General features: G+C 34.7%; 1 non-coding gene across 1 annotated transcript; it reads left to right on the forward strand.

Moving 5' to 3' along the window:
• Nucleotides 1–8,982: 8,982 nt before the first annotated feature.
• Nucleotides 8,983–9,089, forward strand: LOC121149521. Its single transcript, XR_005882680.1, has one exon. It is a non-coding gene; the product is annotated as a U6 spliceosomal RNA (small nuclear RNA).
• The last annotated feature ends 8,346 nt before the right edge of the window (nt 9,090–17,435 follow it).

The following is a 17,435-nucleotide window of genomic DNA, read 5'->3' on the forward strand; positions in this document are numbered from 1 at the left end:
TGTTTAAAGAGAGTCCCATTTGTTTTATTGAGCACTAATGGCACCATTTCTTCTCCCTCTCAAACCTAACTTCTGACAGAGCCAATATCTTCAGTATATCATCTAAATTCCTTTCTCCCTACCTGCTGTAGAAGCAACTTCATCCTAACTTTAGCACCTGGGTTTTCTTAAACTTCTTTACCAGTTTGCAGGCTCTACCACTTGCTGACTTCTTTCTCTGAACCACTGAAAATTGCCCATTACGTAACACTGTTTTGCCTGTGAATAAAGTACTTAAGAAATGTTTGGCTGTTGATTGTTCATATAAAACTAGAAACAAGTGTTTTTTACATCATCAAAGTATTTAGTACTAAAATTGAAAAATAAGATGTCATTTGAGCAAGAGAAGATGTTTAGGGAACCTCTCGCACATCTGTCTATTGAGGAGGGAGCAAAAGCTTTTTGAGTGATGCAGCTTTATTTTAAAATATTCCATTGGCTTTCAATTTACATCATAACAAAAGTGTGTATAATGTGGCAGAAATGCTTTATGTGATTAAGAACTGTTTATTCTGGATTTGTAATTAATTTAATTGTAACATCCAGAGGATTGTAATTTTGAAAAACTTTCACTCCTGATTGCCTATTATTCACATGACAACACTGAAATAAAGTGACAGTACAATAAATGGAAACATAGCAAGCAGTCATCCCAATTTAATAACATTTTGAAAGAAAAATCTGTGAAATTTCTATATAAATCATATATTTGGGAAATATGCAAAAAACATTTTTTTTGCTTTATCTTTTGCACTATAAGTATGAAATTACAGAATCTAAAGTAAACCTTTTTATGAATGTACTTTCATTATTCTAAACTAACCTATAACACATATTATACATATAAATATGTTATACATATAGGTATTTTTGTTGCTCCATCAAAGGATTTCTATAACCCTTGATCTCATTTAAGGTCAGCAACATATGTTCATCAATTTAAGTTTTTTTTTTTTTTTACCAGATTTAAACAAACATTAAAAGGAAGTACATGATTAGTTATCCTTCCCTAACAAAGGAAATTTTATACCATGCTAATCTATATTGTAGCAAAACTTTGATCTAACAAAAACAATTGGCAACATCAACAAGATTGAAAAACATACAATTCAATGAATTGGTGAGAAGAGACCCTTCAAATTCCAACTGCATTATTTTTACACTCAATATTATATTGAACTGCACTCTGGGAAGTGTTAATAAAATGGATATGGATTAAGTCTGTAGATTCCATGACCACTTAGTTCATTATAAAATGGCAGCTATGCAAGTCCTCTAGTGACCAATTCCCTACAGATATCAATATGTCTGGTTATGCACACATCAAATAACCTTCAAATGAATTTCAGAAGCCAGGTGAGAGACCTCAGTTTCTCTTTTTGTTGCACTGAAAGAAATAAAACTGTACTGAAGAAAGCAATAGGGAAACATTTGCCCTTTTCACTCCATCCCCAGCTCTAAGGTGTGCAGCATGAGAGAGCCTACCACATGGGGGAGGGAGAACTGAATCCATTGCTAGGCCTATTGCTAAACCTTCAACAGACTCATCCCCTAAGCCCCTGCCCAGGCCAGTACCAATGCACTGATTTAGACCCTACAATTAGGCATTCTCCCATTCCCCCTCCACCAGCTGCCAACACAAAACAAAACTTCAACCCATGGAGAGATGGAGAGAGGCAGTTTCATGTACGTTTGAACAAAGAGCCAGCCACACCAAGCTAAGACCCAGTTATGATAAAGTCCCAAGTTATCTACCCATATCATGTCAACCTGCCCTCTCCTCATTTCCTCCTAGCATAGGTGCTCACAATCTGAGCCTCTAGACTTTTCTGTCATCAGGCAAAGACCTGCCATCCAATTGAATGGACTTATGTTGTCATTTGTCACTGCCTGCCTTAGGTGGGCTTAGCTAACAACCTTAGGGTACTCAGAGGACAGGTGACTGGAGTATATGGGTATGACCAGCCTGGGACAAGCCCAGAAGGCCAGACACTGTTTTTATCACTCACTTTCAAGCTTGGACAGACAGCAAAGGACCACAGGACTATATTTTGAGATCATTAAGCTGATAAAGCTCAATGCTAAGCAAATCCTAGTGATTTCTATTTGTAGACAAGTACCTGCCTGGATTTGTTCTAGTGTCAGAAAGAGACCTGCACCCTGGAAAGACAGATCTGCTTATGTGTATATCACTACCAACCTTTCTCAGGCCTGTTGTATACCCCAAATTTACACAAGTCACGATGACTCTGTGTGCATAGCTCACCTACTGCCTGAAAGTATATTTGAAGAACTGCCTCTGTCACCACTGTGACTTGATTCTTGGGCAGACACAAATCAATGGACTATTCTGGGATTCAGTATCAGGGTGGTAAAGCCTGTACTGAGCAGATCCTAACACCACTGTCCACAGGCCATGGCCTGCAGACAGAACCTCTTTATCTTCCATGCCAAGCAGAGTTATGTGATCTTGATTAGGCCACATTATACCCCCCAACAATATTCCCAGTGGGTAGTGGGAGTGGAATTGGGCAGTGAGCCCATTTCAGGAGCAAAACATCATAGCAGTATGAGTTTTGGTCCCAAAGATGTTCTGATCTTGGTGGGCCTTGAACTCTGGATGTAGTCTAGCACTGTGACATTGGTGACACAGGAAAGAAGTCTGAACCTACCACAGTCCAGGAAGAGGCTTGCCAGCACTTGCCCACTTCATATGGACAACACAGCAATTGTATCACTGTAACAAATTAAAGTTTGGGTAGTATTATGGAACTGAGTCAGTAAAAACACATTAGCAGCAGAACTTGGGCAAACCTCATCTTAGGGTAAAAAGTAACACTGACATGGAAATACCCATAAGCTCAGAGAAAAACAAACTGGCTATCAATTCTAGAAGGACAACATAAAATGAACTCAGGTTATTATAACCAATTCTTTACTGTACATACAATATCATATACCAACAGCCAAGAACTTCCAGGGAAACATGACCCCACCCAAAGAGTAAAAAGCAACAGAAACCAACTATCCAGCAATGCAAAATGCCAATGTTTAGATGAAGATTTAAAAATAGTGAGTTTAAGGATATTTAAAAGAATACAGATAAATAATTCATTCACCTAACAGAAATATCTAATGGAACTTATACTGGATCTAACAAAATCAAGCAGCATTCCTTCAACTGAAGTACACTAAGGTAAAAAATGTATTAGAGAGTATCAATAGCTGAATAAATCAAAGAAAACAGACTCAGTCAGCTAGAAGTCAAATGCTTGAGATTATGTAGTTGGAAGAGAAAAATGAAAAGCATGAGGAATGAACCAAGTTTATGGGAACTACAGAATAGCATCCAAAGAGCAAATAGCAAGTTACTGAGATTCAAGAGGACTTAAGAACATACTGATAGAAAGAATATTGAAAGAGATAATGATAGCAAGTTTATCAAACCTAAAGGAAGATATAATTATGCAGATACAGGAATGTCAAAGGCAAACAGATTCAAATTCAATTGAAGTCTATCCCAAGTCAAATTATGAACATGCTCTCCAAGTTTAACGATAAAGAGGATTCTCAAGGATGCAGGAGCAATGAAACAAATAACATATGAAGGGCTTCTAATTCACGTGATTGCCAATTTCTCAGAAGAGACCTATGGGCCAGAAAAAAGTGGGACATAACTTCTGCAATATTGAGAAGAAAAATAAATCTGAATATGAATAGTACACTATGCTTCAGATATGAGGAAGAGATAAAGGCATTCTTACACAAATAAAGCCTGTGAAAACTTACCACTACCAGACCTACAAAAAACACTAAAGAGAACATGGAGTGACAGCTCAGTAGCTAAATCCTTGTCTTGCACATCTCTGGATCCTATATACTGCTGGTTCGTGTCCCAGCTGCTCCACTTCCCGTGCAGCTCCCTACTTATGGCTTGGGAAAGCAGTAGAGGATGGTCCAAAGCCTTGGGACCCTGCTTCAGCATGAAAGACCAGAAAGAAGCTCCTGGCTCTTGGCTTTAGATGGGGTCAGCCCTGGCTGTTGTGGTCATTTGGGGAGTAAACTAGTGGACAAAAGATCTTCCTCTCCGTCTCTCCTTCTCTATGTAGATCTGACTTTCCAACAAAAATAAAGGAATCTTAATAAAAAAGAAGCACTAAGGCAAGTCCTTTAAATTGAAAGAGATGTTAGTAAGAAGAAAGTATCAGAAGGTAAAAAAACTCACTGACAATATTACAAATATGGTGTTCAACTATTTATATGTTTAGTGTGAAGTCTTCAAAATTATGCTCACTGCAATTAAATGTTAAGATATAGGGCCCAGCACGATAGCGTAGTGGATAAAGTCCTCGCCTTGCACACACTGGGATCCCATATGGGCGCAGGTTCTAATCCTGGCAGCCCCGCTTCCCATCCAGCTCCCTGCTTGTGGCCTGGGAAAGCAGTCGAGGAAGGCCCAAAACCTTGGGACCCTGCACCCACGTGGAAGACCTATAGGAGGTTCCTGGCTCCTGGCTTCAAATTGGTGCAGTATTGGCTGTTGTGGCTGCTTGGGGAGTGAAGCTTCGGACGGAAGACCTTCCTCTCTGTCTCTCCTCCTCTCTGAATATCTGCCTTTCCGATAAAAATAAATAAATCTTTTAAAAAAGATATAGGCAATATAAAAAGGAGCAGAATGTAACATCAAGAATTCAGAACATGGAAGGAATGGAGCACAGATGTACAGCTCTTTGTTAAGATTTCTAATCTCGTTGTTGTTAGTTTATCTCTTGCAGTCTCTACAATCAGCACTAAGTTATCATTTCAGAATAATTGTTATAGTCAAAAGAGAGTTTTTATGACCCTCGTGGTAACCACATAGCAGAAACTTCTCATGGGCATGAAATTAGAGTGCACCACTAGAGAAAAGCACTTAATCACAAAACGAGGATAACAAGAGGTATACAAATAGGGAAGAAACTATAAAAATCACACGAAAGAATTTCAAAGTAACAGTAGTAATACTTTTCTTGTCAATAATTACCCTAAATATCAGTGAAGTAAATTCTTCATCTAAAAGTCATAATGAAAAAAAAAGACACAGGGAGCAACATTCAGCTACATGTCACCAGAAATTCACTTCACCTATGAGTACACGCACAAACTGAAAGGTGGGGATAGAACAAGATTTTCCAGCAAAAGGAATACAAAAGAAAGCAGGAGTAGCTATGCTCCTATCAGATAATATGGATTTTAAACTAGAAAAAAAATTAAATAAAAAGAGAACAGGAAAGTCATTACATAATGCTAAAAAGGTTCAATCAAGCAAGATGTAATAATGTGTACAAATATATATATTCATCCAGCATTGGAGCACTATAAGAGAAAAGACTCACAATAATACTAGTGGAACTCAGAACCGCAGTATCAGAAATGAACAGATAATCCACGCAAAAAAATCAACACAGAACTAGTCTGTACCCTAAATCTATTTGATCTAACAGACATGTACAGAACTTTACATCCAACAGTTGTACAAATCACAATCTCATCAACACCACATGAGTCATTCTTCATAATGCATCATATCATAAGTCACAAAACAAGTCTGAAAAAATTATATAAAGTATCTTTCCTGACAATAATGAAATATAACTAGACACTGAATAGCATGATAAACATGGCAAACTACACAAATATTTGAAATTATCTTTGTCCTGGAACAATCAATGAATCAAGTGAAATACCAAATAAGAAGTTAAAAAAATTGAAATGAATGAAAATGGAAACTCTTGAGATACAGCAAAAGAACCATAAGAAGGAAGTTTATAGCAATCAATGCCTGCATAAGAGAAAATGCACAGCAAAGGAAACATTCAACAGGGTAAACAAGCAGTCTATAGAATGAGAGAAAATATTTTCGAGCTATACATCCAAAAAGGGGTTAATATCCACATGATATAAGGAACTCAACAGCAATAAAACAAAACAAAAACAGAAGGAACAAAAAATAGTCTAGTTTAGAAATGCAGTAAACATATATTTCCCAAAGAAAGACAGATGAGTGATCAACAGGTATGTGAAAAAATGCTTTATATCATTACTCATCATGGAAAAGTAAATTTTTTAAAAAAAAGAAGGTAATAGCTGTTTGTTCAGAGTAAGTTTGGCTATCATCAAAGCATTAAAGTGGATGTGGAGAGCAGAAAACCTTGACCACCACTGGAAATATCATGCCATTAAGGAAAATAGTCTGGATGCTCCTAAAAAAATCAAAGCTAAAACTACCATACAATCCAATCATCCCATCTCTAGATAATTTATATCCAAGTAAAACAATATACATCTATCAAGGAAACATCTGATCGTTTTTCTTCCCAATAGTCAAATAAGCGAATCTCAGAAAGAAAAATATGCAATTTAACTCTTAGCTACACTCTAAAAAATGAAGATAAAACTGATGCTGGTTACCAGAGGCCGAAGTGAAAACAGAATGATGAAGAAAGGTTGATTGATAGATAAGTTATAACTAGATAGAAGTTAGAAGTTTTGTGACTCTATGTCATAGGTAGGTAACTATAGATAATGTTAACATACTGCATTTTTTTTTTTTTAAATCTAGGTTATAGGGTTTGGGATGTTTTTGTTAGAAAAAAGTGTTAAATGCTTTTAAGGATATCTATTTACCTACCTATTATATTTATTGATTTAGCACTTCTTCATGTATGCAGATAATAAAACATCAATAGTACCCTATAAATATACATACATTTAATGTCTATTAAATCTTTCAAAATATCCTTAAAAAAGAAAGTATTTTGGTTTTCACTTGAGATAAGTTTTGAAAATATTTAAGGTTTTAGTAGCTCAAGATGTGGAATTAACTATTATATTATTATGAAGAAAGTTTATGATTTTAATATAAAATTATAATGTTCTAAAATTAGCACAATAAGACCCAAAATGTAATGCAAACAATAAACCTTTGTATTATGGACTTCAAGGGAAAGGAGAAGCTTCTAAAGTAACTAATATTGTGCCTACTTTTTAGGCACTAGCTTTGATCATTTCCAACATATCAAACATGATTGTATGATTATCCATACTAGTCTTTTCTTTGGTAATTGGATTCAGCTGGCTCAGATCCAGTGAAAATATGAGTGTAAGGTTGAAGACTCACAGATTTTAGTCTCCTAGTAGTTTCAAATTCCAGACTCAGAATTTTAATTTTACATGGTTTCTTATAACTAGAACATAGTGCTAGCATTCCCATTATTAAGCTTTTACTGAATAGTGACAAAACTATTAAAACAATGAAATAATTGTATATGGTCAACTGCTCAAAAATAGCCAAAAAAAATATTTGAAAAGAACATGTAGCACCTGCTGCCAATGCAGTGTTCACTCGGTTCTGCAGACTTAAGTTTGAGAGGAAGTGAGGACGGAGAGAGACAGAGAGAAGTCTCTCTCCTTTTCGTCATTCATGCCCCACATCACTGCAGCAGAGAGTTCTGGGCCAGAAGCCCGAAACATGCACTTGCGTGGAAGGATCACAAGCACTTTGGGCATCTTCTGGAAGGTGGCTCAGGAATAGTGCAGCCAGGTGTCTGAACAACACTCGGATGTGGGATGCCAGTGTCATGGACAGTAGAGTCTGCTGTGCCAAAGCACCATCCTCTTTTCATTTATTAAATGGATTCTCAAAGACAATTTTGTATTTGCATATGTGATACATTTGATGTGTAGGTAAATTAAATTATCCACAATCCAAGGACCTTGGAAAAAGCATAATGTAATAAAGTTCAAAATAAGCCAAAATTGATGATTTAGGAGTTCAAAGTTAATGCAATAGCATATTAGAAGAGATGTGATATTGGGAGAAAGGATTTCTTAATATTTCAGAGTGTAGACTTAGTATATAGGTTCTTTGGGGTTACATTATGACTTGTCCACCTTATGGTTTTAGGAATTTAGACAAGTTCCTTAATCTATAAAGTGAGAGTAAAATCATAACCTAGTTCCTAAGAACATTATGAGGAAGAAATGAGGTACATAAAAAGCTCTTATATTCATGCCAAGCACATATTAAGTATAAAAGTGCCACCTGATTTTAATCACTTGTTCTGTGATGAAAACATCATGTCTTTCTAATTATCTTCAACTACAGCTTATCATGTTATGTTGTTTTGGATTATTTATTATTCTGCTTAAGTTATTACTTAAACAATTAGTGTTCTAAATACACACAAACCTAATATAGGAAAATTAATCCCATTAAAACAAATACATGATATTCACACGTTTTCCTTATTTGTGACTGCATATAAGAATCCTCAGAGTTTGTGGCACATGTGTTAGGATGACAACACTCTGCATGGATTTCCAAATTATTTGAACCAAAATAAACTAATTTTTCATTCTTTTTCCCGCATCTTTAAGATTTTATTTTTGTTCCATTTGAAAGAGAAAGAAAGAGAAAGAAATTTCCAATCCATAGGCTTACTCTTCAAAAGTGTGCAACAATCACAGGAGAGAGTGGAGATCCCAGAATTCAATCCTGGCATCCCATGAAGTAGCCAGGCCCAACTACTTGAGCTCTCATTCACTGCCTTGCTGCTTATGCTTTAACAGCAAGCTGGAACTGGAAGTGGAGCTGGAATTCAAACCCAGGTACTCCAGTATGGGCTGTGAACATCCCAAGCAGCAACTTACCCACTTCAAATACCAACCCTTCCCCCAAACTTTTTGATATTCTTTTATACTGTCAGCTATTTTTCATATGTTTTTGCTGATTGTTCTTATGACATATATAAGTCTAGTATTTTTCCCTATGGAAGGTCAGATTATGTCCATCTTCCAAAACCAAGAGTAAGTATCAGCTGCAAAGAAAACTTTAAATGAGCTATTTTAATCTTTATTAAAAATCAATATATTAATATATCAATAAAAATCAATATTTTTTTTGTGCTTGCTTCGGCAGCACATATACTAAAATTGGAACGATATAGAGAAGATTAGCATGGCCCCTGCGCAAGGATGACACACAAATTCGTGAAGCATTCCATATTTTTACTTAACCCTGTTAGCTCTACCTTAAGACCAGAGAAGGTCTCCCCAAGAAGCCACTGAACTTATCTGGACAATAAGATGCTGGACTTTATACTAGGTATATGCTTGCAATGAAGGAATCTCAACTGAACTTGAACTGTGGTTACACAGCAAGGTGGAGGAATCCACCATGGGGGGAGGGTTGTGGGAGAGGTGGAGGGAATCCCAGTGCCTATAAAACTGTATCACATAATAAAAATTTTTAAAAATCAATATATCATTACAAAAACCACAATGATGCTTAAAAATTTGGCTTACAATTACTAAAATTTATTTCATTAAGATGTCACTTTAATCTTCCAGCTACACATGGAAGCCTATTTATTTTTGTGTTTATTTGCTTTACTTGGATTAAAATGACACAAAAAGCATTTAACAGTTGCTTTCACAGATACATTCATTCTAAAGTCCACATAGGTTACAAGTTTTCTAAAATGCAAAATGTTGCAAATAATTACTACCGTTTCTGCTCTGTAGATAAAGAGCACGGGTCATTATCTGGGAGAACTTACTGAAATTTCTGTAGTGCTTATAGGAATTGGAGAGAACTAAGCTTTTGAAAGGCTTGCGAGTGCAGTGTTACTGCTTACCTTTCAGCTAAAATATGTGAACTGATATCTGCAGCCTGTAAACTTTACTAAGATATTCATCTTGCAGTAATTTGGACGTGTTGTGCTATAGAGAGGAGTCATTCATTGGTCAGTACGTTAGTGCATGATGTATATTTTGTAGTTAATGGAGTTGAAAAGATCTTCACATTTTACAGCTCAGTGAATGTGTAGTCCATTTTCTTCCTGAATTCTGATGTTAGGTTTTTTTTTAGAGCACAGTTTTATGCATTACAGACAGATTTTTCGAAGCTAGTAATATATGCTTGGAAATGATCAGAGCAGACTAAAGGTATTATTAGAATCATATAATTATTTGTGCTAACATAACCATTGGACTAAATTCCTTGACATTTCTGAATCACTGAATTATTTCTTAATTAGAAGTGGTGTGTGAGACAAGAGCCCATTGTTTTCAGTTGTGCTCACCATAAGGAATAATTGGGCTACTAAAGGTAAATGGATTTAAATCTTGTAGACCAAGAACACTAAGGGGCCATTGAATGTAAATTAAGCCTGTTTTTATTCCCTTTAATATATGCATAGTTGAAAGATCTTGTGGTTATTTTCTTTTTTGAATCCTATATTTTCATATTTAAATTTCTTATTTCTAAGAATTTTTTTTAATTTGAATGGTTTCACAGACTTAATGACTACCCAAATAATCCCCTACTGACTTTACACTACATAAATGACTAAAAAAATCTTTATGACATAGGAATTTCATTTTTACAATATAGGTATTAAGGGCATATTATCCATACTTTACAAATAAGAAAGCCCAAACTGATCAATCATGTGTCTTATGATGAAGGTTAAACTAAATTATGGAATTGAAATTGTACTGGGTATTTATCCCACATAAGAAAAACTAGCAAAATGTGGTTGGAAGTGACATAGGAAAAGATGTCTCAAATGCTGGCATCTTAAGGATCAAAATTTGGTCTTCTACTTGTTCTGGTAATAAAAGGATATTAGAACACAGACATGCCCATATTTTTGTGCTATTATCTATGACTGCTTTCAACAATGAGAAACTACAAAATGAGAGGAAAAAATCCAGCAAAGCTGAAAATATTTGCTATCTATACCTTACAGAATGAATTTACCAATCTCTATTCTAAACAAAAAAGATTGTCTGTACTAGGTAGGGTACTGGGATAGAATCTAAAAACAATGAAAAAGCTATTTAATCAAGCGATTTAATGATTTTCGATGCAGAACCATCCTGAAGCGGATATGTGATTTTCTACAATATTTTTCACTGAAGAATAATTTAGCAGTATCATAGACCACAGCAATAAAGAGAATAAGGAACTGGGGAAAAAACTAAAATCACTTTTTAAATCTCTATCAGCTATTTAATGTATTTTAACTTTTTCATAAATGTAAAGTATTTTGCTAAGGACTCTGATAATTAAATACTTTAATGCTCTTCCAACTGCAAGGTTTAGGCGGTGATAAGGTTATCCACAAAGTATGCGTGAGAGCAATGGAGGAAGGTACAGCACAGATTATAAAAAACGATTATCAAGAATAGCTTTTCTTCTGTGTATAACTTTCACTTTCTTTCTTTGTTATCAGGGTGGAAAGTCTATAATGCAAGAAAAAGATTCCTTCTTTACAAAATGGCTGTGGCATCTGAATCCCTTACTTAAGAAGAGAAACAACTGAGATTCAAAGTTGCATGAAAGGATTAGAAAAGAAAATATTCTGGTTATGCTCATATGTTTTCTTAACAAGATCTTAACTAAGAAAAAAACTGAGAGGAAGATAGTCCATGAGAAGAACAATTGATAATCCCCAAAGTCAGTCACTTTCACTCTTTCTTTTGTTTTTAAAAAAAAAAGTTAACATCTATCTGGGTCATGATACCTACTTGGCATTATGGAGAAAGAAAGAAATTCATCTCTTCAAGAGTCACACAATCTAAGAGGGCATACCAATTTCTGTACAAATAGCTATTTCACAATAGAATTATCTGTACCTCACCAAAATTTATGAATGGGCCAAGCATGCAGGCAGGAGAAACAAATCATCATACATGTAACTAACACTGTAACACTGTCTGGATTCAAGACACCATGTCCAAACGGTAGGATACAGAAATTACTGGTTGTAGACAGTGTGAGACAGAGTAAGTTGGAAATACATCCAGCGTAGTTCAATGAAGAATGCTCAGTTAGGAGATTCAGCTTTCATTAGTGAAACGGTAATATTAGAACCATTGAAATCAAAGAAGGACTCGGGCATAATTGTTTTGGAACCCCAAATTAGAGTCTCTGGTTTCCTCCTCTGTTTTTCAAGCCCAGAGTTTTACATTAAATTATACTCCTTTCATTGACTCACATCAGATAAAAATCCTTTCCATTCTTAATGGCAGCAGCTGAGCCAGCAACACAGGGAACTACGCTTTTGTGTCATCTTTCTGTCAAACTTAACTGTGGAGCCACAATGGATAGGACTACACCCTTCAACTCAGATTGGACTCTATTAATACGTAAACGACACCTTTATATTTTTACTTACATATAACTGAAGAGTGCATCATATATAAAATTATTAAAGCATAAATTTTCATAAAATTTTACCAATGTTGGATTTAATTTGTTATCCTACTCTTAGATTTTTTTTCTGTAAAATAAGTACATTGGATGGGTTGGAGTGTAAAGACAATATTTCTAAACAAACAAACCTATCCTGAATTTCATGATGCTTGTGTTGGCTGCTGCATGAGGCACTATCCTGTGGAGGGTGATCCAGCTCATATAAATGACTATTGTTCTTTTATTAATTCATTTAATTTATGTTAATGTCCAATAATATTTGTGATGATTACTGAGATAATTAATCAAGAGTTATCTAATATCTAAAATAACTTTTTTTTTAAAAGATAGATTTATTTTTATCAGAAAGTCGGGTCAGATTTACCAATAGAAGGAGAGACAGAAACATCTTCCATTCACTGATTCACTCCCCAAGTGGCTGCAATAGCTAGAGCTGAGCCAATCCAAAACTAGAAGCTAAGAGTGTCTTTCAGGTCTCCCAAGCAACTGTAAGGTCCCAAGGCTCTGGGCAATCCTCTACTGCACTCTCAGGTCATAAGCAAAGAGTTGTATGGCAAGTGGAGCAGGCAGCACATGATGCAGCACCCATATAATCCCAGAGCTTGCAAGGTGAGGGTTCAGCCATTGAGACATCATGCTGAACCTTCCACTGGCATTCCTTATAATGAAGATATTTCCTTACTTCTCCTTAACAGATAGAATATGCAAAAGTATTAGGGAAATAGTGTTATCTGAAATGTGTTACCATCAAAAAAATTGATTTGTTCTCCCATGATCATTAACTAAATAAACTTTCTGTGTTAATGATATTGAAATTATGTTAGGTTAAAAAAATATGGTTCATCAATGAAATTAAGAATTTTCTGAACTTTAACTTTAGATCAATTAAAAAATCTTAAAATTAATATCATGTATATTATACCCTTCAATAAACCACTTACCATTGATATTCTGGCAGCTCAGTGAGATAAATATTTACAGATCACTGTACAACTACAAATTTTCTTGAATGGAAATAACATGGTAGTGTTTACTTACACATGGGAAAATGGAGGCAAAGATTATTTTAGGAAAAGCCTAAGTCAGATTTTAAACTAGAAGAGCACAAATTATTATTTCATTGGGAAACATAAATGAATTTCATTAAAAAGTAATCTATTACAAATAACCACAAATTTAATTTTTTCTTCAATACACAGAACACTTACAAAACTGAATACCTTGCATTTTTAAGCAGATGAAAATGAATTAATATGAAAAACAGGAAAACCCAAGCCACTGAAATGCACAGTACATGCTCATTTTCACAATCTCTTAACAAAATGAACATTTTAAACTGCACCTTTTGTCTTTGCCTGAGAAAAAGAGAAAGACAAGGAAATTAATATTTTTGTAATATAGATGTCATCTTATATTTCATGCCTGACTCATTTGAAAATGTAGATTAATTTGCAAACAATTTAGAAAGCTGAACTATTGAATTGGGTCCTCTAAGATTTAGGATTTGTCATCTTTTAAAGTTGACACCCAGCGAGAGCTTGTCAATTACAAAGAAGTGAAATGAAGTGAAAATAAGTCTCATCTTCATCTTCTTGTTATATGCTTGGTTGGTTAGAGAGAGACACCATTTACAAGCTGAAAATAATTATTCAGAAAGTCAACTTTAAAACCAAAGTTAGGTGAGAGAAAAGTGCCCTTCTGTGATGCATATTTTATTGACTGGGTGAGGAGGCTGAGCAGAGTGAGAACTGCGCAAAGCCACACAGCCATGCTAAGAATCTCTTCGTTTTTTGCATTTCTTAAGTCAGTGACAAACAGAGATGATTATAGGTTATTATTTTTAAAATGAGAAGAATCCATTTGCTCCATTGCTGTGTAGTTTCTATTGAGAATACAGATTCAGGGGAAGTAATTATAATGCTATTTAAACATTATTTTTTATTTACACGTGCTGCTAACATGTGAATTGAAATATGCATGAAGATTTATTTCCTTCCCCAGACTAACCTTATTAATTTTGCTCTATTCAAAACTCAAGAGGTCCAAATATCTTAATAACTTGGTAGAGTCAAAAAGAATGAATTGGGTCCCAGCATGATAACCAAGTGGCTAAAGTCCTTGCTTTGCATGTACTAGAATCCCATATGGTCACTGGTTCATGTCCTGGATGCTCCACTTCCCATACAGCTCTCTACTTATGGCTTGGGGAAGCAGTCAAGGATGACCCAAAACCTTTGCCTCTGAACCTGTATGGGAGACCTGTAAGAAGCTCGTGGCTCCTGGATTCTGATAAGATCAGCTTTGGTCATCGATGTTGCATGGGGCGTGAACCAGCAAATGGAAGATTCTTCTCTCTTGTCTCTCCTTGTTTCTGTAATTCTAATTTTCCAATAAAAAATCTTTTTTAAAAACAGGAATGAATTTTTTATTTTAGAGAAATTAACAATACTTCAGTGTCATTTGGATCTTGGCACTGATCTAAATATCTAACACTTAGAGCCAAGGCCATTTCCTCTGGATTGTGAAACAGTAAAGTTAGAAGTACCACCTCCCAGCAAATTCAACTTATTTAAGCTAAGTCAAGAGATGTTAAGCAGACTTTGAAGATTAATATAACCAATTCATTGCTTTTAGTTGGGTATACTAAGATAATGTTTTCTTCTTTCATGTACCTCAAAGGACCAGTTAACACCACACACTTTACCTCCTTGAGGAGATGGGGAAAGAAGAGAAAACTGGAAGGAGAGCCAGGAAAGAAGAATGAGAAAATGTAAATCTCTTCAAACAGTGAACTGAGGCATCATTCTTCCTCTACTGTCTCATCTAAAACCTTCAGGCCAGCACTATTTCAATCATACTGAGAGGGCAAAGGTTAACAGGTGAATTATTTGATACTTAAAATAGCTGTTCCTTTTAAAAAAATTAACATGGGTTGCTTGAATGAATCACTTCATAGACTTGATTTGACCAAAGATTCCTTCTATCTATTAAATGATTTCCATTTTTCAAGCACATGAAGAAGGCTCTCCTCTGAAACTCATGTGATTGTCATCTCACTTAATATTGGTTACCTCACCTCAAAGCTTACAACCCTTATTTACGGTTCTGTTTGAGACCTCTATCATCTGTTTTCTACTGATAATTTTTTAATAAGTCATAAAAATACTAAATAATCATCAAGGGTTAGGACAATACAGCAAAGTCGTCTATAGCTTAATTTCCCATAGTAATAGCTGTGATGATTATATTTTCTTGTAATTTTCATAAACTTAGATTTTCATAATGCTTTTCTACTGTTTGTACACTGAGCTACTATTGAACATTCAGTCCTAAAAACTTCATATCACACCAACCTATCAAGATTGTTGGGTAACATTTCATTAAATATATACATGAAGATTTATGTATACAATATGCAAATATTAATATAACAGTATGGTTTTTATACCCTATGCTATTATGCAATTTCAATTATCTCTGTGAGGCTGATTTTAAAATATTTACTTTTAAGCAAATTCTCAAAAAGGAACTTATTAGTTCAGAAGTGTAAGCAAAAGTATGAAAATTAAATTAATATAAACTTAGAATTGTATACCTAGGTAAAACTCAGTTTCAGATTCTATTATCAGATAATAACACATGCTATTTAGTGATTTTTGAAAAATTAGTATTAATATGTTAAAAATTAACATAAACAACTCTCAATAAATGTTTTATCACTGATTGTCTTTCCAAAGGTATTAAACAAATGAGAATGCTCCTTGCTATAAATAAGAAAGCCAGGTTTTCAATATCCTATTATACTTGGATATTAAGTTGGTTAAAATAAACAAAAAGCTACCATGTTATTTTAATGTGTATGCCCTTAATTGCTAGTGTACTTTTACATCTAGTGATATTTTCTGAGTCCATACAATGATGATTTTTGCTTACTTTGAACCCAAGCTTTCATCATCTTAGTTTTTTTTAAAAAATATTTATTTGAAAGGTAGATTTTATAGAGGACAGATAGAAAGAGAGGTCTTCCATCCACTAATTCACTCTCCAAATGGGTGCAATGGCCGGAGCTGAGATGATCCAAAGCTGGAAGCCAAGAGCTTCTTCTGGGTCTCCCATGCAGGTTCAGGGTCCCGCAGCTGTGGGTCATCCTTCACTGCTTGCTCACACCATAAAGAGGGAGTTGGCTTGGAAGTATAGCAGCTGGGACATGATCTAGGGTCCTTATGGGTGCCGGTACCAGCAAAAGGAGGATTAACATGCTAATAAGTGGAGGATTAATATGAAATGTCATCATGCTAGCCTCCATCATATTTGATTTTTACAATTGAATTATATAGCATTTTTTGGCCATCTTTTTAATGTAAACTTTTAGATATGCATGTGGATACAATATATTTGTAAATATATTCATTTGAGATCTGATGAAATGTCCCTTGCTGTTTTTTACCATCTACAATAATCTGCACATTAATTTGTTTGAAATAGGTACATATTCCCCAAAATACATATTGAATATAGATCAGCTTAAGTTCCTCTGTCTGTCAGGATTTTACTGGCTAGATATATTGAATATTTTTTTCCCCAAAATGTCAGAAACTATTTTTAAAAGCAAGTTGTTGTGCTTATTTCAGATGATGTTCATACCACCTCCCCAGCATATTCATTCCTTCTCATTTATTTCATGTCCACCAAAATGTAAAGCCACTGCATTCCCAGTTCTTGCATGGAAGACAGTTTGGTGAATTTGGAAATTTTGTCTTTCAGTCACAGTTTAGCAATGAGTGTTCCAGCCCACTACTGTTTTATAGCAAGACATTACATTGCTATTACATCAGTCTCTGGCAAGAGAGAAACATCAATCATTTACGATTTTTCCACTTCTCATTTTTCATTTTATTATGCAGAAACTTATAGCCCAGACTTAATTTTATATCTCTAAAGATGGCCAATTAGTATATAGAGCAAATATATATTTTGTTAAATTTAAAAGATGAGTACTCATATATTATACCATTATTTTATATATCACTCTTAAAAAAAACTTGCCAGTTAAACTATGATTATCATTATAAGACATATGCCAATGTCAAGAAATAAGGATGGAGATACAATAATTTTAGAAGTGGTTAAGGTG

This window comes from Ochotona curzoniae, unplaced genomic scaffold (assembly GCF_017591425.1).
Source record: "Ochotona curzoniae isolate NIBS_2020 unplaced genomic scaffold, NIBS_Ocur_1.0 scaffold_4701, whole genome shotgun sequence".
NCBI lineage: Eukaryota > Metazoa > Chordata > Mammalia > Lagomorpha > Ochotonidae > Ochotona > Ochotona curzoniae.